Here is a 26,320-nt window from a genome sequence, read left to right as displayed (position 1 = left end):
ACATTTCCACACATGGCAATACAAAACATGTTTTTTTTTTGTAAAATTGGGAAAAGGAGGGTGGTTACAATGTTTATTTTGGTGGGATGTTTAAATTTTTTTGAAAAAAAAAACTACATTTCTTTTTACTTTTTAAGTGTAGAGTATAGTAAATAGAGGACTATTCTGAGCCATCATTAGATTACATTCCCTGCAAAATGCTATGCTATTGCGTAGCATTGTACAGTGAAATTGAGGCTTCCTGGAGGCAGACTGTATTAGAGGAGCAACAATCCTGCTGCACAGTGGTGAGGGGCAGGCCTCCAGCAGCCTTTTTAGCTCATCGGACAACCAATATCACGCTGTGGGGGTTCTGATGAGTACCCCAATCCCAGCACCTTTTTTTTAACCTCCTTAAATGGGTACTCCACCGGAAAACATTTTCTTTTAAATCAACTGTTGCCAGAAAGTTAAACAGATTTGAAATGACTTCTATTAAAAAATCTTAACCCTTCCAGTGCTTCACAGGAAGTTCTTTCCTTTTTGAATTTCCTTTCTATCTGACCACAGTGCTCTCTGCTGACACCTCTCCCCATGTCTGGAACTGTCCAGAGAAAGAGAGGTTTGCTATGGGGATTTTCTCCTACTCTGGACAGTTCCTAAAATGGACAGAGGTGTCAGCAGAGAGAACTGTGGTTAGGCAGAAAGGAAATTCAAAGAGAGAAGAACTTCCTGTGGAGCATACAGCAGCTTATAAGTACTGGAAGGGTTAAGATTTTTAAATAGAAGTAATTTTACAAATCTTTTTAACTTTCTGGCATCAGTTGATTTAAAAAAAAAATTTCAGCGGAGTACCCCTTTAATGGTTAATGCCAGGCATCAATGCGATCTTTGATGTCTGCCATTAGTGGTGAGTCCCAGCTGCTGATAGCTTCCAGTACCCATTGTGTTTGAAGCAAATGCAGCTCCTGTGCTTGCTTCATAAACAGTAAACACTGCAGGGCGTGAATATACCTGTACATGCATTGTTGTCAAGGGGTTAAAACAATAGGGGCCTTTATTTAAAAAATCTGTCCTACTGGACATGGCTGCACATCAAATCCACATTAAAATCCAGAATGACACATCACTTGTAGACTTCATTGCATTTTGTTCCCTAATAAACTCAGTGGGGGAAAATCCATAGCAAATCAATGCATTTCTCTGCGCAATTTCAATTTTTGTTCTAAAAATGTAAAACTTCATTCATTGGTCTGCTGTTGTATGTCTCTGGTGATTTTACCTACACAAATCTGCAGCTATAATCTTTAGCATTATCGTCCTGTAAGAGTTTAGTTTTATGCTTCCCATCACCTCAGGCAAAGATTTAAAGGGCTTATTCACTATCAGGTAATTATAGTACGTACCTGCCAGAAAGTAATAGACATGCTTAGGAAGGATATGCGCTTGTCTTGGGGCTAAATGGCTGGGTTATGAGATTAGGATAACAATGTGACTATCTTTTTTTTAAGTGGCTATTTCCTGTTGAGGTTTGTTCTCTTAAACTACAAATCCCATGATTCCTTGTTTGTAAGTTTAAGGTAACTTTTCTCCCTCTCACACATCAGCCACCCCACCCATTCAAACCCACCTGTGATCTCTTCCATGCAATAGACCAGTATTTTCTGACCGGGGTGCCTACAGCTATTGTAAAAAAAGAATGATCTTCCTCCCACCCAGCGGTCGCTCCACTCATTGAGGCAAGGACAGGCTCCCTCTGATCCCCTGACTAGTAAAGTAATGTCTCAAGCGGAAATGCAACCTGGGAAGACCTGAGAAGACCCTCATTTTGTATGCTGTTAAAAATAGACCTTGGGGAAAATATCACAGAAGAATTGTGAGACCATCATGAAACACAGATACAGACCCTATATTATGAACTACACTAACTTTACAGCCCCTGTAGCATAGTCTAATAAAAAAAAAATCCCAGAAAACCCCTTTAATTTACTGCTCTTGCCCTGGATCCCAATACCTGAAGTTTGACTTGTCAGTGCACCCCCCACTGTGGTGCCTGCACGTGCCCTCCACCAGCCAGGTCCCTAAATTAACAAATAATGAACATTTTTACCATAGTAGGCATATACAATAATGTCTCTTCTGAGCTTCTTTTTAGTAGTCTGCTCGCTGCTTCCAGTAGTCTGTAAGAATTGTAGAGTAAGACATCTACGTAGCCTCAAGCCTCCAATTCATCCTTCCATGTCAGACTAGCACAAAACCTTTCTTCAGAGTTCAGAAAGCAAACATTGCCAGCCGTTCTGCCATCAGGGCATCCAAGTTTAGCTCAGGTCAGATGGAGCCCACAATTAGATGACTTTAAGGCTAAATTTGCAGGCGAAAAGGCCATTCATACGTCTTAAGCATTGTGAATGTCAGGCCTGTGATAGAAAAATAATATAACAGCAGACAATGTGTACAGAGATACACAACAATCGGCCCCCTCCGCCAGCTGTATGAAACTTTAATTTGTTGGAGCCTCAGCTTGTCCTTGTTCCACGGTCTCTCCTGGCATTTATAATGTTCCCATTAAAGTGCAGCAAATAGAAGCTCTAGAAAGGTCACAGTTTCCTCACTGAGGTAAGTTAAATGTTATTTAATAATAAAGACAAACAATCTTTCATGTGATCTAATGTTCCATATTAGCTACCACACATCTAGTCTTGTGCTGGCTGCCGGCTCTCGGGAAGCACTTTGATTCTTTTTTTTTTTTTTCGCAATTCGGGGTCAACTGCTAAAGAACAGACCACCACTTCCCCTCCCGGAACTCTTTCTTCACCTCTCCACTGACCATTTTATCAGGGCATTCATGAATGCCTATTGGATTAACCCTTGATGGAATATTCTGCCAGATAAACCATCCATAGCTGCAGTGGGGCCAAGGGGTTGGACCTATAAAGAATGGAGTACTGTTAATCTTGTTTTGTTGCTGGAAAAGGAGAGCTGGTTCTATTTCTTGGCCATTGCTAAATCGACCAGGATCTATAATGAATAGAGGTAATAACCTGAACCATCAGATATTTTCAAGATCTTTGCTTTGCTGTCAGGGAATAGGAAACATCTTTGTTTTAAGGGGACAAGTCATCAGAAAATGACCTATTATTTTATTTAAGTTTTTCTGTTAATTTTTAAAATTAGAAAAAGCTTTTAATTTGACCAATAAGTCTAAGGCCCTGTTCACACTGCAGAGACTCCTTCTACAAGGAAATTACAGGCAGATTCCACTTACAGCAGCTTCCTATTGATTTCAATGGAAATTCTGCTCAATTCACACCTAGTAAATTCTGTTGCAAAAGTCCAGCAAAGATTCCGGTGCAAGATTGATCAAGAGAAAAGTGCCATTTGTCAATGGGAAATTGCAGTGGACATTCTGGATCATTTTGAATGGCAAAAATCTTCAAGGAAAATCCTAGTGGACTAATAATAAGATGTTACTGTTCTGTCAAGATCACTTCTCAGCAGTCAACTCATTATTATCACCGACAGAATAACAATGAAAAGTGTCATATATATAAACAAGATGCTTCATTCACTTTAAATGATGGTCACAGCTCACATACTCCTTACATCTCCCTGCACAGCAACTTTTTCACAGGTCACAGAGCATGCCCACAACACTTCCCAATAAAAGTGTATGGTGGTTATTTAATAATGGGATCCTCTTTTCTCTCGGGTTTTGCACCAAAATTATGTTGATCAAAAAACCCAAGCCCTCATTTTACAAGGGAAAAAAAAAAAAATGTGAAGGGAGCATAGCCATGTGAGAAAGAGGTGTGGTCCCAACAAAAGGGGCATGTCCTTGAAAGTTTTATAAAATCCCAACATATTTGCTAAGGTTTCCACATAAAATGTCGTGGATTTGAGCTCTGGAAAATTTTATAGGTCAGAACTAGAGATGAGCGAATTTCTGAAAAATTTGATTCGCCGAGTTTTCTTAAAAAATGCAGTTCAGTCCGAATTTTTTGGGGGGCGAATCGCTATTAAAAACAGCCACTTCTGGCCTACAGAGAGGCTCAATAGGGGTGTAGAACACTTTGCCTTGTCCTAACACGCATACGAAGTGTACTGGGGTAGTGAAATAATACTGTTATTCAGAATGACCTGCAGATTACAGGCATCGCTGTTAGAATCACTGCCGCAGAGCATCTGGATGTGGCAGATTTTTTATGTAATTTTTATATAATTTAATTTGAATTTATTTAAATTTTTTTAATACCCATTCTGGTGAGCATCGAACTGGCAGTCCTCCACCAGGCGAGATCCCACCTGTTCCAGCCCCTGCCTCTCAGTACCCCCCTGACAATGAAAGTGTTTCATTTAATCAGTTATGGTTCATTGCTATCGCTCCAAGCTGTTTCATTGTATTTTTGTGATAGTTCCACAGTTAGTATGATGTTGACGACTATAGGGCCTCATTCTTGAAAAGATTACATTGATTTTTCTAAATTTAAATTTAATATTTATATTAGAATCCCAAGTTTAATGTCCCGGCATTTACTTTGAACTAATACTGTATGACCACAAAACCCAAACTAACAAGGAGTCACATGGCGGCACAATGACAAAGCCTAGAGGTGGCAGTAGCATGAGGATACCATAATCTGTTAGATTGACACAGCCTGGAATTGGCGGCAGCAAGAGGAGACCATATAGTGAATGACACAGAAGATTAAAAGATGAATTTTCAAATTTCAATTGAAGATTTATGGTAGCTAGTGCTAACATAAAATGTTTTAGATAATGTCCCAGGTCCAACAGCATGAGTAAACCATATAGTGGCATAATGACACAGCCTGGAGCTGGCGACAGCATGAGGAGACAATAGGGCTTCACAATGCCTAAGATGAATTTTCTAATTTAAATTGAAGATTCACGGTAGCTAGTGCTACCATAAATTTCTTTTAGGTAATGTCCCAGGCCAAGCAGCATGAGTAAACCATATAGTGGCTGCATGACACAGCCTGGAGGAGGTGGAAGCATGAGGAGACCATATAGTGGCTGAATGGCAAAGCCTGGAGTTGGCGGCAGCATGAGGAGAACATATAGTGGCTGAATGATACAGCCTGGAGTTAGCGGCAGCAAGAGGAGATCATATAGTGGCTGAATGACACAACTATTCAACTATTATTTTACACTTTTTATGTCCCCATAGGGGACTATCTATAGCAATCCTTTGATTGCTAATACTGTTCAGTGCTATGTATAGGACAAAGCACAGTATTATCATTGATCTTCTGCTCTGGTCTGCTCGATCTCAGGCCAGAGCAGAAGACCCCGGGAGATGGTCGGAGCCAGTTGAGGGGACCTCCGGCTGGCATGCTGGAAGATCGGATCGCCGCAGCAGCGCTGTGGGCGATTTGATCATCCATTCAAAGTACCGCACTGCCGCAGATGCCATGATCTGTATTGATCACGGCATCTGAGGGGTTAATGGCGGACATCCGCGCGATCACAGATATCGGCCATTACTGGCGGCCGGAACCTGCTGTGTATGACGCGAGCACCGTTCCGATGCTCGCGGTCATTCACAGGACATAATTGTACGTCCTGGTGCGGGAAGTCCCGCCAAACCAGCACGTACATTTATGTCCGTGGTCGTTAAGGGGTTAAAGCAGAAAGGTTTTCCCTTATGTTAATAGCAAAAGTTCTTTATCTACCTTTTATTACCAGTAGCGTTGCTAGAGAGTGACGGGGAGGGGGGGGGGGGGCGGGCGTACCTCATCGGGTGACACCCTGACTGGCCTGTTTAGCACTAAATAACTGCACTCCAACTATCCCGCAGCAACCCATCCACCCTCCTCAGATATAAAAAAAAAACTTTAAAACATACTATGCCGCACCATGAATATCCGTACTCTGGAGGCTTTTTTGTTTCACTTTGAGCCCGCATTTTGTGACGTTGGTGGGCGGAGTCTTGCGTTGCTGCACTGAGGCCGAAGTTTCTGTCAGGAAGGAAGACAGCGAAGCAACAACAGGCACATAAACAATAGTGAAGCCACAATTTATTTATTTTTAAACGGCTCGGTACGTTACCAACCCGAAAATGTGCATGCTGCTGTATTACTATGGATGTTTTTCTTTTAAGGAATAATGTTAGTGCCACATATGGGTTATTTACATAGTCTGTAAAAATTCTTACACAATTATTTTGTGTCTTATTCTATTTTAACACAACATTAATTTTAAAATGTAATGGGTACACCAGCATGTACATGTCCTAAAATTAATAAGGTGTGCAGTGTGTATTTTCAACCTTAAAATTAAAGGAAAACTGTTAGCTTGCTACCATCGCACTAACCAGCGGTACTGGCTGTGCGGGGTACGCTGGTCAGTTTGATGCTTACTGTGTCTGGATCCGCCCGGCCGTTCTGCCGATATCTTCGCTTTTTCCTATATGCTAATGAAGCGCTAACTGGCACATGCGGCATTAACTGGCACTCTGACATCACTGCCGCTGGACGCAGCACCGCCCAGCTCATCAATGTTCCTCCCCTGCCTCCGCCTTTCCCTCTTCTCCCAGCTCTGTAATGAAGAGGGAGAGGTGGAAGGAGGGGAGGAATTTTGATGAGCTGGGCAGCGCTGCGTCCGGCGTCGGTGACTTCAGAGTGCCAGTTGATGCCGCCTGTGCCAGTTAGCACTTAATTAGCATATAGGGAAAAATGAAGATATCAACAGAACGGCCAGGCAGATCCGAGCACAGAAAGCATCAAACTGATCAGTGCCCCCCCCCCCCCCCCCAAACGCATCAGCCAGTACTGCTGGTTAGTGCAGGGGGGAGCAAGCTGATTTTTCCTTTTTCTGAGTTTCCTTTTAATAGAGTTATTAGATATATAACATTTTTTTTTCTATAATTAACATTAATGTAGTAGCTTTGTTTCATGATGCAGAACAAGAACAGTTGTTAAAGTGGGTATTAATGTCCTTTTCAGCGGACGTATGCACTTTCTGTCAGGTTGGACCTGGAATAATATGTGACTTTTAAATGGAGATGCAACTTTATTTCTTCATAAATTTGATAAATACATGACCACTGCAAAGTAAAAAAAAAAAAAAAAAATTGCTACATGAGAAGATTTCTGAAATGTGCTTTGGAATAAGAAAAAATCAAAAAGTTGCAGCATGTATAGAAAAGTCGCACGAGCGCAAGTAAAATCTACTACGGAGCTCGATTAATCTTCTTAGTTTACATTGAAATCTACAGCAGAAAATCCTGCGCATCAAATCCTGCGCATCTAATCTGCGCAGGATCCTGTACGTGTGAACAGACCATTAACCTCTTAAGGACCCAGGGCGTATGGATACGCCCTCACACCCTGGGCCTTAAGGACTCAGGGCGTATCCATACGCCCTGGCGTTTTCCGGTCTCTGCCGCGCGTCGGGCAGAGATCGGAACTGGATGCCTGCTGAAATGCTTCAGCAGACATCCAGGGCAAACGCCGAGGGGGGCCATGCCCGGTATCGCCCTTGCGATCTGCGGCGATACCGGGCTGATCGGGTCTCTGGGACCCGAACGCCCGTTAATTTTGCATGATCCCGGCTGTCACAGACAGCCAGGACCATGCTAACGTATAGGAGCGAGGTGGCAAGCCTGCCACCTCCTCCGATCCCCTGCGATCCGTTGGTTAGTTAACCGACCAATCGCAGGGGGGGGGGGGGGGGGGCGGTTACTTCCTCCCGTCCTGCCCGGCCCCTTGAAGTCCGGAGAGGACGGGAGGAAGACCTGGAGGACGCGTCGGGGGACGGGGGAGTGCTGGGGACCGGCCCCGGTACTTACCTCGTCCCTGAAGACCCGGATCCCGGCGATGAAGACGGCGGCGGTGGCGACAGGTGAGTTGATCTTCAGCCGCGGTCGGGCCCTTTACAGCAATGCACGTCGCCGTAAAGGGACATGCATTGCTGTAATGGGACCCTGTAAACTACAACTCCCAGCATGCCCAGACAGCCCTTGGCGTCTGGGCATGCTGTGAGTTGCAGTTTTGCAACATCTGGAGGTCCACAGTTTTGGGACCACTGTGCCCTTCCAGATGTTGCAAAACTACACATGCTCAGCATGCCCATACTGTCCAGGCATGCTGGGAGTTGTAGTTCTGTAACATCTGGCCCTTCAGATGTTGCAGAACTACAACTCCCAGCATGCCTGGACAGTTTTGGCATACTGGGAGTTGTAGTTTTGCAACATCTGGAAGGGCACAGATTGGGAACCACTGTATTAGTGGTCTACAAACTGTAGTCCTCCAGGTGTTGCAAAACTACAACTCCAAGCATGCTGGTAGTTGTAGTTCGGCAACATCTGGCTCTAAAGATGTTGCCGAACTACTACTCCCAGCATGCCTAAGAATGTTTGGGAGTAGTGGTTTTGCAACAACTGGAGGCACACTGGTTGGGAAACATTGTCTGTTTCCTAACTCAGTGTTTCCCAACCCGTGTGCCTCCAGCTGTTGCAAAACTATAACTACCAGCATGCACTGATAGACTGTGCATGCTGGGAGTTGTAGTTTTGCAACAGCTGGAGGTCCCCCCCCCCCCCCCTGTGAATATACAGGGTACATTCACATGGGCAGGGGCTTACAGTGAGTATCAGGCTGCAAGTTTGCGATGCAGCAAATTTTGCGCGGCAGCTCAAACTCGCAGCGGGAAACTGGCTGTAACCCCCCGCCCATGTGACTGCACCCTAAAAACACTACACTACACTAACACAAAATAAAATAAAAAGTAAAAAACACTACATATACACATACCCCTACACAGCCCCCCTCCCCAATAAAAATGAAAAACGTACGCCACTGTTTCCAAAATGGAGCCTCCAGCTGTTGCAAAACAACAACTCCCAGTATTGCTGGACAGCCGTTGACTGTCCAGGCATGCTGGGAGTTTTGCAAAAGCTGGAGGCACCCTGTTTGGGAATCACTGGCGTAGAATACCCCTATGTCCACCCCTATGCAAATCCCCAATTCAGGCCTCAAATGCGCATGGCGCTCTCACTTTGGAGCCCTGTCGTATTTCAAGGCAACAGTTTAGGATCACATATGGGGTATCGCCGTACTCGGGAGAAATTGCCTAACAAATTTTGGGGGGCTTTTTCTCCTTTCACCCCTTATGAACATGTGAAGTTGGGCTCTACACCAGCATCTTAGTGTAAAAAAATAAATTGTTTACACTAACATGCTGGTGTTGCCCTATACTTTTCATTTTGACAAGAGGTAAAAGGGAAAAAAGCCCCCCAAAATTTGTAATGCAATTTCTCCCGACTACGGAGATACCCCATATGTGGGCGCAAAGTGCTCTGGGGGCGCACAACAAGGTCCAGAAGGGAGAGTGCGCCATGTACATTTGAGGTGATTTGCACAGGGGTGGCTGATTGTTACAGCGGTTTTGACAAACGCAAAAAAATAAACACATGTGACCCCATTTCGGAAACTACACCCCTCACGGAATGTAATGAGGGGTGCAGTGAGAATTTACACCCCACTGGTGTCTGACAAATCTTTGGAACAGTGGGCTGTGCAAATTAAAAATTTCGTACAGCCCACTGTTCCAAAGATCTGACAGACACCAGTGGGGGTAAATGCTCACTGTACCCCATGTTACGTTCCTCAAGGGGTCTAGTTTCCAAAATGGTATGCCATGTGTTTTTTTTTGCTGTTCTGGCCCCATAGGGGCTTCCTAAATGCGACATGCCCCCTGAGCAAAATTTGCTCTCAAAAAGCCAAATATGACTCCTTCTCTTCTGAGCTTTGTAGTTCGCCCGTAGTGCACTTCAGGTCAACTTATGGTGTACCTCCATACTCAGAAGAGATGGGGTTTCAAATTTTGGGGGGTATTTTTTGCTATTAACCCTTGCAAAAATGTGAAATTTGGGGGGAAACACGCATTTTAGTGAATTATTTTATTTTTTTTTACGTATGCAAAAGTCGTGAAACCCCTGTGGGGTATTAAGGCTCACTTTATTCCTTGTTACGTTCCTGAAGGGGTCTAGTTTCCAAAATGGTATGCCATGTGGGTTTTTTTTTTGCTCTCCTAGCACCATAGGGGCTTCCTAAATGCGACATGCCCCCGAGCAAAATTTGCTCTCAAAAAGCCAAATATGACTCCTTCTCTTCTGAGCATTGTAGTTCGCCCGTAGTGCACTACAGGCCAACTTATGGGGTACCTTCATACTCAGAAGAGATGGGGTTTCAAATTTTGGGGGGTATTTTCTGCTATTAACCCTTGCAAAAATGTGAAATTTGGGGGGAAACACACATTTTAGTGAAATTTTATTACATTTTTTTACATATGCAAAAGTCGTGAAACACATGTGGGGTATTAAGGCTCACTTAATTCCTTGTTACGTTCCTCAAGGGGTCTTGTTTCCAAAATGGTATGGCATGTGTTTGTTTTTTTTGCTGTTCTGGCACCATAGGGGCTTCCTAAATGCAACATGCCCCCCAAAAACCATTTCAGAAAAACGTACTCTCCAAAATCCCCTTGTCGCTCCTTCGGTTCTGAGCCCTCTACTGCGCCCGCCGAACACTTTACATAGACATGTGGTATGTGCTTACTCAAGAGAAATTGGGCTACAAATAGAAGTATACATTTTCTCCTTTTACCCCTCGTAAAAATAAAAAAATTGGGTCTACAAGAACATGCGAGTGTAAAAAATGAAGATTGTGAATTTTCTCCTTCACTTTCCTGCTATTCCTGTGAAACACCTAAAGGGTTAAAAGTCTGACCGAATATAATTTTGAATAATTTGGGGAGTACAGTTTTTATAATGGGGTCATTTGTGTAGTATTTCTAAGATGAAGACCCTTCAAATCCACTTCAAACCTGAACTGGTCCCTGAAAAATAGTGAGTTTGGAAATTTTGTGAAATATTGGAAAATTGCTGCTGAACTTTGAAGCCCTCTGGTGTCTTCCAAAAGTAAAAACTTGTCAATTTTATGATGCAAACATAAAGTAGACATATTGTATATGTGAAAATAAAATACAAATATTTTGAATATCCATTTTCCTTACAAGCAGAGAGCTTCAAAGTTAGAAAAATGCTAAATTTTCAAATTTTTCATAAAATTTTCACATTTTTCACCAAGAAAGGATTCAAGTTACAATTTTTTTTTACCACTATGTTAAAGTAGAATATGTCATGAAAAAACAATCTCGGAATCAGAATGATAACTAAAAGCATTCCAGAGTTATTAATGTTTAAAGTGACAGTGGTCAGATGTTCAAAAAATGTCCGCGTCCTAAGGTATAAAATGGGTGGGTCCTTAAGAGGTTAAAGTGGATTCTAATTTTGTGTAAATACATAGGGATACAAACACAATAACCAAGTGAACATATATACATCACCTATGTTGACAACGTAAAATACAAAGACAAAGCAAAACGTACTGAAAGATACAACAGGATAAACAAGAACAAGATATACTTAGCTACATGTCAAGAATGCAGCTGTCTTGGGAAGCCTACCCTGGACTGACTGATGTAAGGTGTGTCATAGAATTTTCTAAACAAGTGTTTATTGGTTTGTACAGTATCATATTATTCTGCATGCTTGTTGCACCTTTTTGCACCTTTGTCTTTGCATTTAAACTATATCCATGTACTTAGCTTTTGTGTGTGGACCAATTTATACATAGAGGGGGTTATTTACTTAGAGTGGAGTGTAGTTTTCTTTGGGGGGGTTCTGGGTTCCAACAGTTATTTTTTTCATGGTATTTACTAATTTGGCGCTTTTCCCAATGACTTGTTTGTTGTTTGTCAGTTTTCAGAATACAAATCCACCACATTTCATGTGGGAACATTAGTAAATTTGTTGGGATTTTTCAAACTGTTGGGGACATGCCAATTTTTTAGTGACACACTGCTTTTTTGCTGCCACGCCCCTGTTTCAGGTTTTCTCAGTAAAATGGAGAGTTGGTCAGGGTTGTTATTTTTTTTTTTTTTTTTTTTTAGGGGGGGAGGGGGGATTATTTGGTCGCAAAATCTGGTGCACCAAACAAGCAACACAATTTGGGTGCAAAATCCAAGAAAAAAAAGTTGGGATCACATTGGTAAAAAAAAAAAAATGACCCCCAGAATCTTACAATCCCGTAAAAGAAGCATGAGTTGAGCAAAAGTGAAAAAGAAAACCTTCTACACAATAAATGCCGATATTACTATTATTACTAAAACATGCCTTGTGCCTGTATATGCAGCACTTCTTCTGGAGAGGTTTCCATTCACAGTCAACAAGCAGTGATATCGGGAAGGAGTATATTGATTTTGGATACAATGTACACCATTTTTCTGGTGTGAATTATAGTATGTCTCCTGCTAAGACATGCTTACTGTTACACAAAGCAGTGTGCGCAGTGCAAAAGGGAAAATTCACGAATAAATTGGGACACATGTATCTCAGAAAACTGGCATATAGTGAATAATAAATAGTGAATTAAAAAGTTATTATTGTATGGAGAATAATTCAGGAAACATCAAGTATAGCTGTAAACAGTAATGTACATATAAAGAAAAAGTCTTAATGACTAAGGTATCATAGTGTCAGGGTTTACCTACCAGGACAGGGTCCAATTCTCCCATTGCCCTGTAGAGGGAGTTCTGCTTGGGGTATTGAGATCAACCAAGACTGGGCTGTCTACTCCAGGACCCTATAGCAGCCATGTGGTATAGAAGCCTTTGTCTGTAATGTAACCGTACACTGCATTTGTAGAAAATAATAAGTAAAATATCACTTGCATGCAGCAAATGATGAGTTACAATGTACATTGTAGGTAATAAAAGAAAAAAAGAGCTGAAAAATGAGAAGTGACAGCCGAGAATGATGGGAGTGCTCTCCGGGCTGAATTAATGCAGTTTAACATGTCGCAACTTAATTGTATGGATGAAAAGAAGAACAAGCAGCTCTTTTGTTCTGGTTTCCATTTAGTGTTTAGGTAGCACAAAGACATGATGCTGCTTTGTTTTGTATGGAGGAAGGTGGATAATCTTTTTATGTATTTCTTTTATTTTTTTTCTCATTTTAAACTGTATTCAGAATGGGATCTAGCTTAATGCAATTGAGATAAGGCCTGGAAACGTATCCACTAAAATGTCAAGGCTTCCATCGCTGCCTCTAGGTTCCATTACACAGTCACCCCTCTGACAACAGTACTGCTCTCTGTTATATAACAAAGGCGCCAAATGAAATAGTCGGAGCGTATACCATGTTTGTGGGGAGAACGAGAATGCAAATGCTTTGAGTTCAAGGAGAATAAGAGCGGAAATGGAATATTCTGCGCCGTTATTTTGCCGTAATTAGCTGAGATGAAAACCTGTTTGTATCACCACCAAAAATTGCTGTACAGTGTATATCTGCTATGGTTACATATAATAGACCTGGAAGATTCTCCTTGTGCTTCATTCAACATAATAGCTAGAGGGAAGCAGACATAGCAGTCACTCTCAGATCTTGGTGTCAAAGGAAGCTTAAAAACTCCTCTTTATTATAAGTACTATACTATAAGTACAGTACTATAAATGGTGCATGGCAGGACAGTTAAAATTTGGCATTGGGGCATGCTATAGGGGTGTAGAATTTATGTTTACACTGGGGCCTGAGAAAGCCAAAAGGTCCCTGGTACCCATAGGACCCTATAGCTAAATTTCTAATAAGGTCCTACTCCACCATGACCTCCTTTAACAGCAAGCTTAAGCTTGCCATACGTTTTAGATAACAATCGGCCAAATGTTCATTAGGCGGACATGTATGGGACGGATCACAAGGCATTAAGATGGAGAGGGAGAAGGATAATGGCGGAGGGGGGATGTGGAATAATACAGCACAAGGCATTAAAATGTAATGCCTTGTGCTTTATTATTCCCCATCCCCCCCTCCACCATTATCCCTCTCCCCCTCCATCTTAATCCCTTGCACCATTTCCCCCCTCCATCTTAATCCCCTTGTGCTATTATTCCCCCCTCCCTCTGATCCCCTTTTGCCATATTTGATTATAATGGCACAAGGGGATTAAGATGGAGGGGGGGGGGGGGGGATGGCAAATGGGGATCAGAGGGAGAGGGAATAATGGCACAAGAGGATTAATATGGAGGGGGGGGGTTGATTATCCCCCCCTCCATCTTAATCCCCTTGTGCTCTCATACCCCCTCCATCTTAATCCCCTTGTGCTATTATTCCCCCCTCCATATTAATCCCCTTGTGCCATTATTCCCCCTCCCTCTGATCCCCTTTTGCCATTTCCCCCCCTCCAATTGAATCCCCGTGTGCCATTATTATCCAATATGGCAAAAAGGTTATCAGAGGAAGGGGGAATGGTGCAAGGGGATTAAGAGGGAGGGGGGAATAATGGCACAAGGAGATTAAGATGGAGGAGGAATAATAGCACAAGGGGATAAAGATGGAGGGAGGAAAAATGGCATGAGGGGATTAAGATGGAGGGGGAATAATAGCACAAGGGGATTAAGATGGATCGGCGAATGCACTAGTATAAAGGTAAGAACACGCCTTTTGTCCGCGGGCATCCCTCGCGCGCAAGTTCCGTGAGAGGAGGTACCCATGGACATACTTTCAGCCTTTGGGGGTACAGTCGCCAAAAAGTTTGAGAACCACTGCTATAGGACACAGAGGGCATTATTACTATCTGGGGACACAGGGGGCATTACAACTGTTTGGAGAACAGAGGTAATTTTTTCTGTATGAGACAGACATGGGAGTATTATCACTTATGGGGGAACAGGAGGGAGGACATTATTACTGTATGGTGGCACACTGCAGCCACTACTGGTTGTGTTGTAAGGATGCATGAAACATTGATCACATGACTTCCCTTAGTTTAGTTTCTATGCAGGAGTTTTTGAGGAATTTGTCCAATCTCTCTGCTCAAAGACTGGAACTAGCTAGAAAGCACAAAGATGTGCCAAGGCAGCTCCTTCCACTTTAGCCAAACATATCTTACATTTTCCCTCCATATTTCCACTTTTTTAATTCAGACATGGAGCAAGATGGCGTCAGCAGTTCTTAGCTGTTGGCTAATGTCTGATACCATTTTCCTTCGGTAACACTTTAGGTGCTGCACCTCCTGAAGAAAAGATTATGGTGCAAATCCTCACATGCTGCACTTTCCACTGTCAATGTTTTTATTCTGAAGAGGAATTGACTTATATATTTTTGATTTGCTGTTCGCTCTGGAGTGCTGGATACACCCTATTGAGTACTTCCTATATAAACCCACAATAATATTTCATGCACCAGGCAATGCTACTACACAAGAAGCCAGCCAGATGGGGTATGCATGCACATATGTACATATTTTTTTGTGAATATGTTTTTTTTAAATTAATTTTTATTTTGTCTACAAGCAGTTCCATATGATAAATTCTAACCTGAATCTGGGTTGGTTGAGGTTTCATCTAAGGTTGTATCCAGTAGTGTTGAGCGGCAAAGGCCATATTCGAATTTGCGAATATTCGCGAATATATGGACTAATGTTCGTTATATATTCGCGAATGCGAAAATTAACATATGCAAAAATTGCCATATACAAAATTAGCATAAGCGAAAATTTGCATATGCGAAAATTAGCATATGCAAATTTTCACATACGCGAAAAATCGCACACCAGTCTCACACAGTAGTATTAGAGCCTTCTTTACACCACACAAGCTGGAAGCAGAGAGGGACGATCACTGTGATGTGTACTGTGAAAAAAATAATAATAAAATAACGAATATTCGTAATTACGAATATATAATGCTTTATTCGCGAATATTCGTGAATTCGCGAATATGCGATATTCGCGAATAAAATTTGCATTGCGAATATTCGCGAGCAACACTAGTATCCAGTCCACATTTCTAAAATCCTGTTCTTGCTCTGAGAGGGAGAATTGTCTAGCCAGAAGAGGGAATAGCTGAACAAGGACTCTTCTGCAAACACTTTACTCTTTGTGAGCTTCCAGATAGAGTAAGCACTGCGTGGTGGCACTATTGACCATATGCAGGGTGTATAGATCAGTTTGTGATGCCAGGGCAACGTTAACCTACACGGTCCGAGGTTAAGATAGCTTCTCCTGGGCCAAGCGCGGGGACAATGATGACACCGATGCAAGGTTATGCATAACTATCTTAACTGACGCAGGAATGGTTAAATCCATCACAGTGCAGACTTTAGTACAGTGGGAAGTGCAAAGTGAACTAGGATATCCTGTCGCCTTGGTATATATATTATTTTTTTTATCCAAAATAAAGTTTTAAGTATACAAATCAATTCACAAGGAGACAATAAAGTAAGGTAGTTCAGTGCTATTCAACTTAGTGCATCACATGTCAAAACGGAAGCATCTTTCAACAAGTAAGTATAACAGGTAGATACTTAAGAAATTCATTAATCTATCGGGTAGCAATATCACAAAGAGGAATGTTGTAATAGGTCTGAAGAAGGTCTGATTCCCTAATTCGAATAGAAAATCTAGGTTATCAGGATACAAAAGTCTTGGGGACACTAAACTATGGCTACCTAGATGTTTACGTAAGAATCACAGAACAAAGAGAAGGAAAAGAGAACAAGAGGACATTGTAAAAAATAGATAATAAAGAAGAGAAGAAAAGAAAAAAAGGGGAGGAAGGAGTAAGTAGAAAGGTATAAGGGGGCAGGACAAACAAGAAAAATGGTGTATCTCATAGTCATTCCTTGCTACAGTCTCCGCAATGCCTTGGCTTAGTCCCATGTAGATATGTGGAAGCGTAGCAATATGTGAGAACAATTGGGAGGGAGAATTAGCAAAAAGGCCTATTAATTGATAAGAGGGTTAATTGGCTAAATGTAAGCTTTCATATTCCTGAGAAGACAAGAAGATGCTGGGATTTTTATTTGCTGAGACTTGAAATTAAATAGCAGCTCACGTTGACTTAAAGACTTTAGACTGACTGACTAACTGAAGAGAATGTTCTCCCCCGAAATGTCATGCTCACTGCTAGGCTTTGACTTTCACCTGAGTGAGAGGGTGTCCTGAGATTGGAGTGGCTCCAGATTTTTGATTTCTCCTCCTTAGGCCTCCTTTAAATTCCTCACACACTTCTCCACACAGCACTGAACTGGACTGCTCCTCACTCTCTTTTTCTTCTTACTAAACTGAATAATTCTTCCCCCACTACACTACATAAAGGCCAATGTTGAGGGGCTCCCATTATGGGGTCAGGGTCACCTGATCCACTCTGCAGCAATCCCTTAAAGGTACAGTAACATAATTTACCATAACATAACACAATGCAATACAACAGAATAAAGGATGGAGTAGTGGGTCCAGCGCAGCAGCAGCAAGGATGCCCGAGACAATCTCCAGCCCACAGGATGACATCCTGTGCTGGGACACCACAACTGTGGGGCTATTATGTCATATTCATCTTTAGCATACACCATGCACAGTTAACCAACTTGTGTATGCCTTCCAGAAATATCTAATTATACTGTACTTACATCACCATTAGCAACACCAAAGTGCTAAAAGTGTATTTAGAAACGTTTTGTTAGTAAAACTGCTTACAAAGCAACTCCAAGGGAACTGTTACGAAAATTCCATCCTCATTTGTGTAACTTTGCAACCCTGTTCTATAAGTAGAAATTTTTGTCTAGATCCTAACCAATGACTGTAGGATCCTGTCCAAAGTGTATCCTCCTCTCCTGGTGGAGGAGGTGGACCCAACTTAGTAAAGTCTGTGATGCTAGATATAGCTAATGTCGGCATACCTCCCACAAGTCGGCCACATTGTCTTTAGTTCTATTTTCAGCAAATTATTTCTAAGCCTAGCCCAAATTCCACTGCAAGAATATTTCTCCTCTTCAGTGCTGTCAGATACAAAAACTTTTTATATGTTGTACATCTTGGCAAAACATTAACCTTTCTAGTATACTTCATAAGAAAATTGTATTTCCATTTCCTTTTTACAAAATCATGGCTTTGTCCAAGCTGAAGCACAGGCATGAACCAGTAAATGAGGGTGGGCTAGCACTCCTCTGTCTGAAAGGACAGGATAGAGCACAGAGGAGTGCTATCAGACAGGAGAGAGCACCAAGGAGTCCTATCAGACAGGAGTGAGCACAGAGGAGTCCTATAAGACACGAGAGAGCTCAGAGGAGTCCTATCAGACAGCAGAGAGCACAGATGAGTCCTATCAGGCAGGAGAGAATACAGAGGAGTAATATCAGAAAGGAGAGAGCACAGAGGAGTGCTACCAGACAGGAGAGAGCACAGAGGGGTACTATCAGACAGGAGAGAGCATAGAGTAGTCCAATAAGACAGAATAGAGCACAGAGGAGTCCTATCAGACAGGAGAGAGCACAGAGGATTACAATCAGACAAGAGAGAGCACAGAGGATTACTATCAGACAGGAGAGAGCATATAGGAGTCCTATGAGACAGGAGAGAGAACAGAGGAGTACTATCAGACAGGAGAGAGAACAGAGGAGTAATATCAGACAAGAGAGAGCACAGAGGAGGATTATTAGACAGGAGAGAGCACACAGGAGTCCTATCAGACAGGAGATAGCACAAAGGAGTGCTATCAGACAGGAGAGAGCACAGATGAGTGCTATCAGACAGGAGAGAGCACAGAGGAGTGCTAGCCCACTCTCACTTACTGGACTTTGTCCATGCCTGTGGTTCAGCTTGGACAAAGCCATAATTGTATAGGCAATGATTTATATAAAAAGAAAGTAATATTTTCTTCTAAGTTTATTAGAAAGGTTTATGTTTTGCCAAAGTTTTTGAATCTGACAGTGCACATTTCAGCATTTTCCTCAAGTGGTTTAGCAGAACCAAGCTGAACAAGGACCTTCCTTTTGTTTCACTGGCTTCTACATTTTCCTCTGCTCGGACCAGTTCCCAACTGTTGAGTCAGAGAAACTTTACCTGTATAACCTTTTCTGAATGTCATGTAACAGTTTGTATATGGAGAAAAAAATCACACTGCACATGATTTGCATTTAAAACATCTTCTTTTTAGTAATATAAACCATCAGGTTATTTCTTAGTAATATTACAAAAATATTCACCCAAAGTGCTCACTGAATTGTGCTACAGTCTGTTTGGTCTATGGTTTGTATTTCACCATTTACCGGGCCTTCCAGAGTCCATGAGGTTCACCTTCCTCTCACGAAGGAGAAGCCGCAAATGAGCGCTGGACACTTCCGACGTTTCGGAGGCCACACCTCCTTTCTCAAGCATCCCTACCGTGCACCCATCACCAGTTACATAATCATCAGTTCTCGCGAGAGCTTAACTCTGAAAACGAGAGGGTAAGTGTTAAAATCATATAACAAATAACTAGGATAAAATCATGTATTAAAAACGCAGCATATATATATTAGATGTTAAATCACAGAAAAAACGTTAAGCCCATCGGGCACTAAGGAATAGTGTTGCTCGCGAATATTCGCAATGCAAATTTTATTTGCGAATATCGCATATTCGCGAATTTGCGAATATTCGCGAATATAGCACTATATATTCACAATTACGGATATATTTTTTTTTCACAGTACACATCACAGTGATCATCTCTCTCTGCTTTCAGCTTGTGTGGTGTAAAGAAGGCTGTAATACTACTGTGTGAGACTGGCGTACGAATTTTCGCATATGCCAATTTTCTCATATGCCAATTTTCGCTTATGCTAATTTTTGCATATGCGAATTTCCGCATATGCGAAAATAAGCGTGAATATTACGAATATGCGAATTTAGCGAATATATGACGAATATTCGTCCATATATTCGCGAAATATCGCGAATTCGAATATAGCCTATGCTGCTCAACACTACTAAGGAATTCAATGTTTCTATCCAGTAAACTTCTCTCTATAGCAATTTTCTTTTGATAGCGGTTTCAGTTGGCCCTTCTATTCCTTCAATCACCATCCATCTAAGTTCACTCACTTGGTGCCTACATTCTACAAAGTGCTTAGCTACGCCTGTCTCACCATATTTTTTAACCTGTTCGTCTCCTACTCCTTCATTCTTAATTTTCCGGATTAGTGAACGATGTTCACTAATCCGGCATTTCACACTTCTGATCGTCTGGCCAGCGTAAATACGTCCGCACGGACATTTAAGTAAGAAGATTACCTGTTTGGAATCACAGCTGTAACATCCTTTCACAGGGAATTTACTACCTTTTAACCCCTTAAGGACTTAGCCCTTTTTCACCTTAAGGACTCGGCCGTTTTTTGCAATTCTGACCACTGTCACTTTAAACATTAATAACTCTGGAATGCTTTTACTTATCATTATGATTCCAAGAAAGTTTTTTCGAGACATATTCTACTTTAACATAGTGGTAAAATTTTATGGTAGCTTGCATCCTTTCTTGGTGAAAAATCCCAAAATTTGATGAAAAAAATGAAAATTTTGCATTTTTCTAACTTTGAAGCTCTCTGCTTGTAAGGAAAATGGATATTCAAAATAATTTTTTTTTTTTGGTTCACATATACAATATGTCTACATTATGATGGCATCATAAAATTTATGAGTTTTTACTTTTGGAAGACACCAGAGGGCTTCAATGTTCAGCAGCAATTTTCCAATTTTTCACAAAATTTTCAAACTCGATATTTTTCAGGGACCTGTTCAGTTTTATAGTGGATTTGAAGGGTCTTCATATTAGAAATACCCCATAAATGACCCCATTATAAAAACTGCAAAGTATTCAAAATGACATTCAGTCAGTGTTTTAACCCTTTAGGTGTTTCACAGGAATAGCAGCAACGTGAAGGAGAGAATTAACAATCTTCATTTTTTACACTCGCATGTTCTTGTAGACCCAATTTTTGAATTTTTGCAAGTGGTAAAAGGAGAAAATTTTTACTTGTATTTGTAGCCCAATTTCTCTCGAGTAAGCACATACCTCAGAAAAATGGTTCTTGGGGGGCATGTCACCTTTAGGAAGCCCCTAGGGTGTCAAAACAGCAAAAAAAAAAACACATGGCATACCATTTTGGAAATTAGACCCCTCGGGAAACGTAACAAGGGATAAATTTACCTAAAATGCTTGTTTTCCCAAAAATGTAAAATTTTTAAAAAGGGTAATAGCAGAAAATACCCCCCAAAGTTTGAAGCCCAATTTCTCCCAATTCAGAAAACACCCCATATGGGGGTGAAAAGTGCCATGCTGGTGCACTACAGGTCTCAGAAGAGGAGTAGACACATTTGGCTTTTTGGAAGCAAATTTTGCTCTGGGGGCATGCCGCATGTAGGAAGCCCCTATGGTGCCAGGACAGCAAAAAAACAAAAAACACATGGCATACTATTTTGGAAACTAGACCCCTCGGTGAACGTAACAAGGGGTTAAGTGAACCTTTATACCCCACAGGTGTTTCACGACTTTTGCATATGTAAAAAAAAATTTTTTTTTACCTAAAATGCTTGTTTTCCCAAAAATTTTACATTTTAAAAAAGGGTAAAAGCAGAAAATACCCCCCAAAATATGTAACACAATTTCTCCCGAGTACGGCGATACCCCTTATGGGGCCCTAAACTGTTGCCTTGAAATACGACAGGGCTCTAAAGTGAGAGCGCCATGCCCATTTGAGGCCTAAATTAGGGACTTGCATAGGAGTGGACAAAGGGGTATTCTACGCCAGTGATTCCCAAACAGGGTGCCTCCAGCTGTTGTAAAACTCCCAGCATGCCTGGACAGTCAGTGACTGTCTGGTAATACTGGGAGTAGTTGTTTTGCAACAGCTGGAGGCTTCGTTTTGGAAACAGTGGCGTACCAAACGTTTTTCATTTTTATTGGGGAGGGGAGGGGGGCTGTGTATGGGTATGTGTATATGTAGTCTTTTTTACTTTTTATTTTGTGTTAGTGTAGTGTAGTGTTTTTAGGGTACAGTCGCACGGGCAGGGGTTCACAGTAGTTTCTCGCTGACAGTTTGAGCTGCGGCAGAAAATTTGCCGCAGCTCAAACTTGCAGCCGGATACTTACTGTAAACCTCGGCCCATCTGAGTGTACCCTGTACGTTCACGTTGGTGAGGGGGGGGGGGGGACATCCAGCTGTTGCAAAACTACAACTCCCAGCATGCACTGACAGACTGTACATGCTGAGAGTTTTAGTTTTGCAACAGCTGTAGGCACACTGGTTATGTATCACTGAGTTTGTGACCTAACTCAGTGTTTCACAACCAGTGTGCCTCCAGCTGTTGCAAAACTACAACTCCCAGCATATACGGTGTATGCTGGGAGTTGTAGTTTGCAACAGCTGGAGGCACACCGGTCGTGAAACACTGAGTTAGGTAAAAAAAAATTCTGAGTTTTACAACCAGTGTGCCTTTAGCTGTTACAAAACTACAACTCTCAGCAGTCACCAACAGCCAACGGGCATGCTGGGAGTTGTAGTTATGCAACCAGCAGATGCACCACTACAACTCCCAGCATGCACTTTAGCTGTTTGTGCAAGCTGGGAGTTGTAGTTATACAACAGCTGAAGGTACACTTTTCCATAGAAAAAATGTGCCTCCAGCTGTTGTAAAACTATAAGTCCCAGCATGCTCATAAGGGAATGCTGGGAGTTGTGGTGGTCTGCCTCCTGCTGTTGAATAACTACAACTCTAAGCATGCCCTTTTTGCATGCTGGGAGCTGTTGCTAAGCAACAGCAGGAGGCTGTCACTCACCCAACTGCTGATCCACGCCGCTTCAGGTCAGTCCCTCGTCGTCGCCGCCGCCGCTCCTGGGGCTCCGATCCCAACAGGGATGCCGGTGATTGGGTCCCTAGCTGCCGGGGTCCACGTCCCGCACCCGCTCACATCCTCCGGAAGAAGGGCAGAGCGGGTTGCGGGTAAACCGGCCGACGAATCAGGGCGATCATGAGGTGGCACCAGTGCCACCTCACCCCTACTGGCTATGGCTGTTCGGGGCCGTCAGAGACACTGGAGACCCGATTGACCCGGAATCTACGCAGATCGCTGGACTGAATTTTCCAGCGATCTGCAGCCATCGCCGACATGGAGGGACATAATTACCCCCCTGGGCGATATGCCGAACGATTTCAGCAGGCATCCGGCTCCGGTCCCCAACTGGCTAGCGGAGGGGACCGTAATTCCCATGGGCGTATCCATACGCCCTGCGTCCTTAAGAGGTTAAAGGATGGTTAATATGATCACATTTGATAATACAATTACAATTTTGGCAATTTAGACATGGGTATGTTCCCTTCTTTTTAGACTGTAGGAAAGTTTGTTTTGATACCTTTTTACTTTTAACATCAAGAAAACTATAAATAAATATTGGGGTATACTCCGAGCCAACTCGAAATTCGGGACGGTTTTTCGGAAACCCCCACGATTTGTTTATAGGAAAGGTTAAGCAATCGCTAACTATTTGGTTAAAGCAGATGTTAAAAGTAAAAAGGTATCAAAACAAACTTTCCTACAGTCTAAAAAGAAGGGAACGTACCCATGTCTAAATTGCCAAAATTGCAATAGTATTATCAAATGTGATCATATTAGTCATCCTTTAAAAGGTAGTAAATTCCCTGTGAAAGGATATTACAGCTGTGATTCCAAACAGGTAATCTACTTACTTAAATGTCCGTGCGGACGTATTTACGTCGGACAGACGATCAGAAGTGTGAAATGCCGGATTAGTGAACATCGTTCACTAATCCGGAAAATGAAGAATGAAGGAGTAGGAGACGAACAGGTTAAAAAATATGGTGAGACAGGCGTAGCTAAGCACTTTGTAGAATGTAGGCACCAAGTGAGTGAACTTAGATGGATGGTGATTGAAGGAGTAGAAGGGCCAACTGAAACAGCTATCAAAATTGCTACAGAGAGAAGTTTACTGGATAGAAACATTGAATTCCTTAGTGCCCGATGGGCTCAATGAGACCTGTAATTTTAAGTTTTTTTCTGTGATTTAACATCTAATATATATGCTGCGTTTTTAATACATGATTTTATCCTAGTTATTTGTTATATGATTTTAACACTTACCCTCTCGTTTTCAGAGTTAAGCTCTCGCGAGAACTGATGATTATGTAACTGGTGATGGGTGCACGGTGGGGATGCTTGAGAAAGGAGGTGTGGCCTTCGAAACGTCGGAAGTGTCCGACGCTCATTTGCGGCTTCTCCTTCGTGAGAGGAAGGTGAACCTCATGGACTCTGGAAGGCCCGGTAAAGGGTGAAATACAAACCGGAGACCAAACGGACTGTCGCGCAATTCAGTGAGCACTTTGGGTGAATATTTTTGTAATATTACTAAGAAATAACCGGATGGTTTATATTACTAAAACGAAGATGTTTTAAAAGCAAATCATGTGCAGTGTGATTTTTTTCTCCATGTCTGAACACGGACTGAGCCTCCGTTCATTAAGTCGAATGATATACCCAATGTGCAGATATATGGTGCTAACATTTATTACATGTAACAGTTTGTCACAAAAGTATGTGGAGTGAAGTTCTACAGTCAACATTTCAGCATTCTGCCATGGTCATCTCCCGAGAGTTACTCATTCAGTTAGTATCTGTAATTTGGACTCTGAGCTAGTGCATCAGGGTTGTCACGTTTGTCTACATCTGCATCAGACTTTATGTACATGTGCAAAAGCACTAAAGATTTATTTCCTCAACATTTATCTGCAAATAAAGGGACAGTGACTAGAAATATTATTCACCGTACTCCAAAAGCTTTGCTACCAAAATGATATACAAGTGACTGTGAATTTCTGGAAATTGCGAAGGAGTTAAGTAGAGTTCAAGTTGCTTACAGTAACAGCTTTATTATAACAAAGGGCTTTTTGTAGGTTCACCAAGGAACATTGGGTAATACCACTCAGCCACGTGGCATGCACTTTATGGACTACTACCCTCATCATCACACCCTACATTATTCCCAGTTATCACTACATGTATACATCTGATATAAATTTTTGTCCGGGTGTTTTCATTAAAGGGAATTGGCCATACACTGGTTAACGTAGTATGAAAATAGCCTAATGTACATAGTGATGTCACAATACTAGAATAAATCACAGAGTAATGTAAAAAAAAGGGATATTGCACTCAGTGAAGCTATGGCACAGTGATGTCACAGTACAGGATAATATTGAAAATTATATCACAAAACCGGGTAATATAGAAAGTGATGTCATAGTGCAGATACAATGCACACCATAAATAACATAGAAATAACACAAAAAGGATTGCAATGTGCACAGTCATATTATGCACAGGAAAAAAAACAATGATGTCACTTGCTGTTGTAAAGGACACATGATGTTCCCATATAAGGATAACGCAAAAGCAGAAGACGTATAATACACACAGCAGGTGTAACCTATAAAATAAAACTAGGCCACATTTAATCTTCCAGCTCTATAGATTCTACCATGCAAGCTAATCTCATAGTTACAAACATGCTTTGTAGGTTTTGCATCTCCTCTTTTACATATGTTGGCACAAACACATCACCTCCCGCCCACAGTCCCCTTTACTATTCCAATCAATGACCTGCTATCATGACTTTATATTATGTTATGTGCTAATAGTGAGAAATCCAAAAAATTCTAGGGTACGGATCCCCAACTAACACAAGATGGCAACTGTTCATTACAAGCAGTCAGTACGGATCCCCAACTAACACAAGATGGCAACTGTTCATTACAAGCAGTCAGTGTATAAGTATTTGCTGATACATAAGATGTCACTTCTATTCCCCCTCTTCTACCACCCAGACTTTCTGTATTGGATTTTTCTTCCATAAAGAAACCTTGACATTTCCTACATTCAATTGTCCGCTCCCATTTCATTCTCAATTATTTGTAAAGCCACATGAAATACGACAACTATCTTGATAAAAGGATCTCCTGAAAAAGCCACTTTAGCCTGGGATATTATTCATATGGTTGACTGGATGTTTGCAGATGATGGCGGCACTTTGCATTCAATACTCGATGTACAGTAATTATCAGGTTCTTTAGACTGGAAAGCACTAATCTGTCCAAAATCAACAATACAACCTGAGCTATTAAATGCTGATTCTCCATCAGGTACACTACGTCAACATCTAGCACTAAAGTAATGAAATGTTTTAGCATTTTTTTTTTTTTTTTTTAGAATTTGGCTTCTAATATATCAAATCTTCACCTATATACTGCAAGGATACAAATCTAATGTGAATTTAGCCATGTTTTCCAGATAGGTGGCATCATTACCAGATTTTCTTTTAGCATATTTTCCTTTACCCTTGAATGTCACAGGTTCTTCCAAACAATTGTAGGTCTTGAAGGGTAAAAGATTTAGAATATATATATATATATATATATATATATATATATATATA

At 41.6% G+C, this 26,320-nt stretch overlaps 1 long non-coding RNA gene across 1 annotated transcript in view; it reads left to right on the top strand.

The window, feature by feature from the left end:
* LOC130297077 (uncharacterized) overlaps nucleotides 1-24,279 on the top strand; it is a 36,700-nt gene extending 12,421 nt beyond the window's left edge. The window contains exon 3 of the long non-coding RNA XR_008849386.1: nucleotides 23,988-24,279. This is a non-coding gene — a long non-coding RNA (uncharacterized LOC130297077). The remainder of the gene's footprint in view (nucleotides 1-23,987) is intronic.
* The last annotated feature ends 2,041 nt before the right edge of the window (nucleotides 24,280-26,320 follow it).

This window comes from Hyla sarda, chromosome 12 (genome assembly GCF_029499605.1).
Source record: "Hyla sarda isolate aHylSar1 chromosome 12, aHylSar1.hap1, whole genome shotgun sequence".
NCBI classification, from domain to species: domain Eukaryota; kingdom Metazoa; phylum Chordata; class Amphibia; order Anura; family Hylidae; genus Hyla; species Hyla sarda.
Note: the sequence above shows the minus strand (reverse complement) of the source record. Positions and strands in the feature narration are given on the sequence as shown.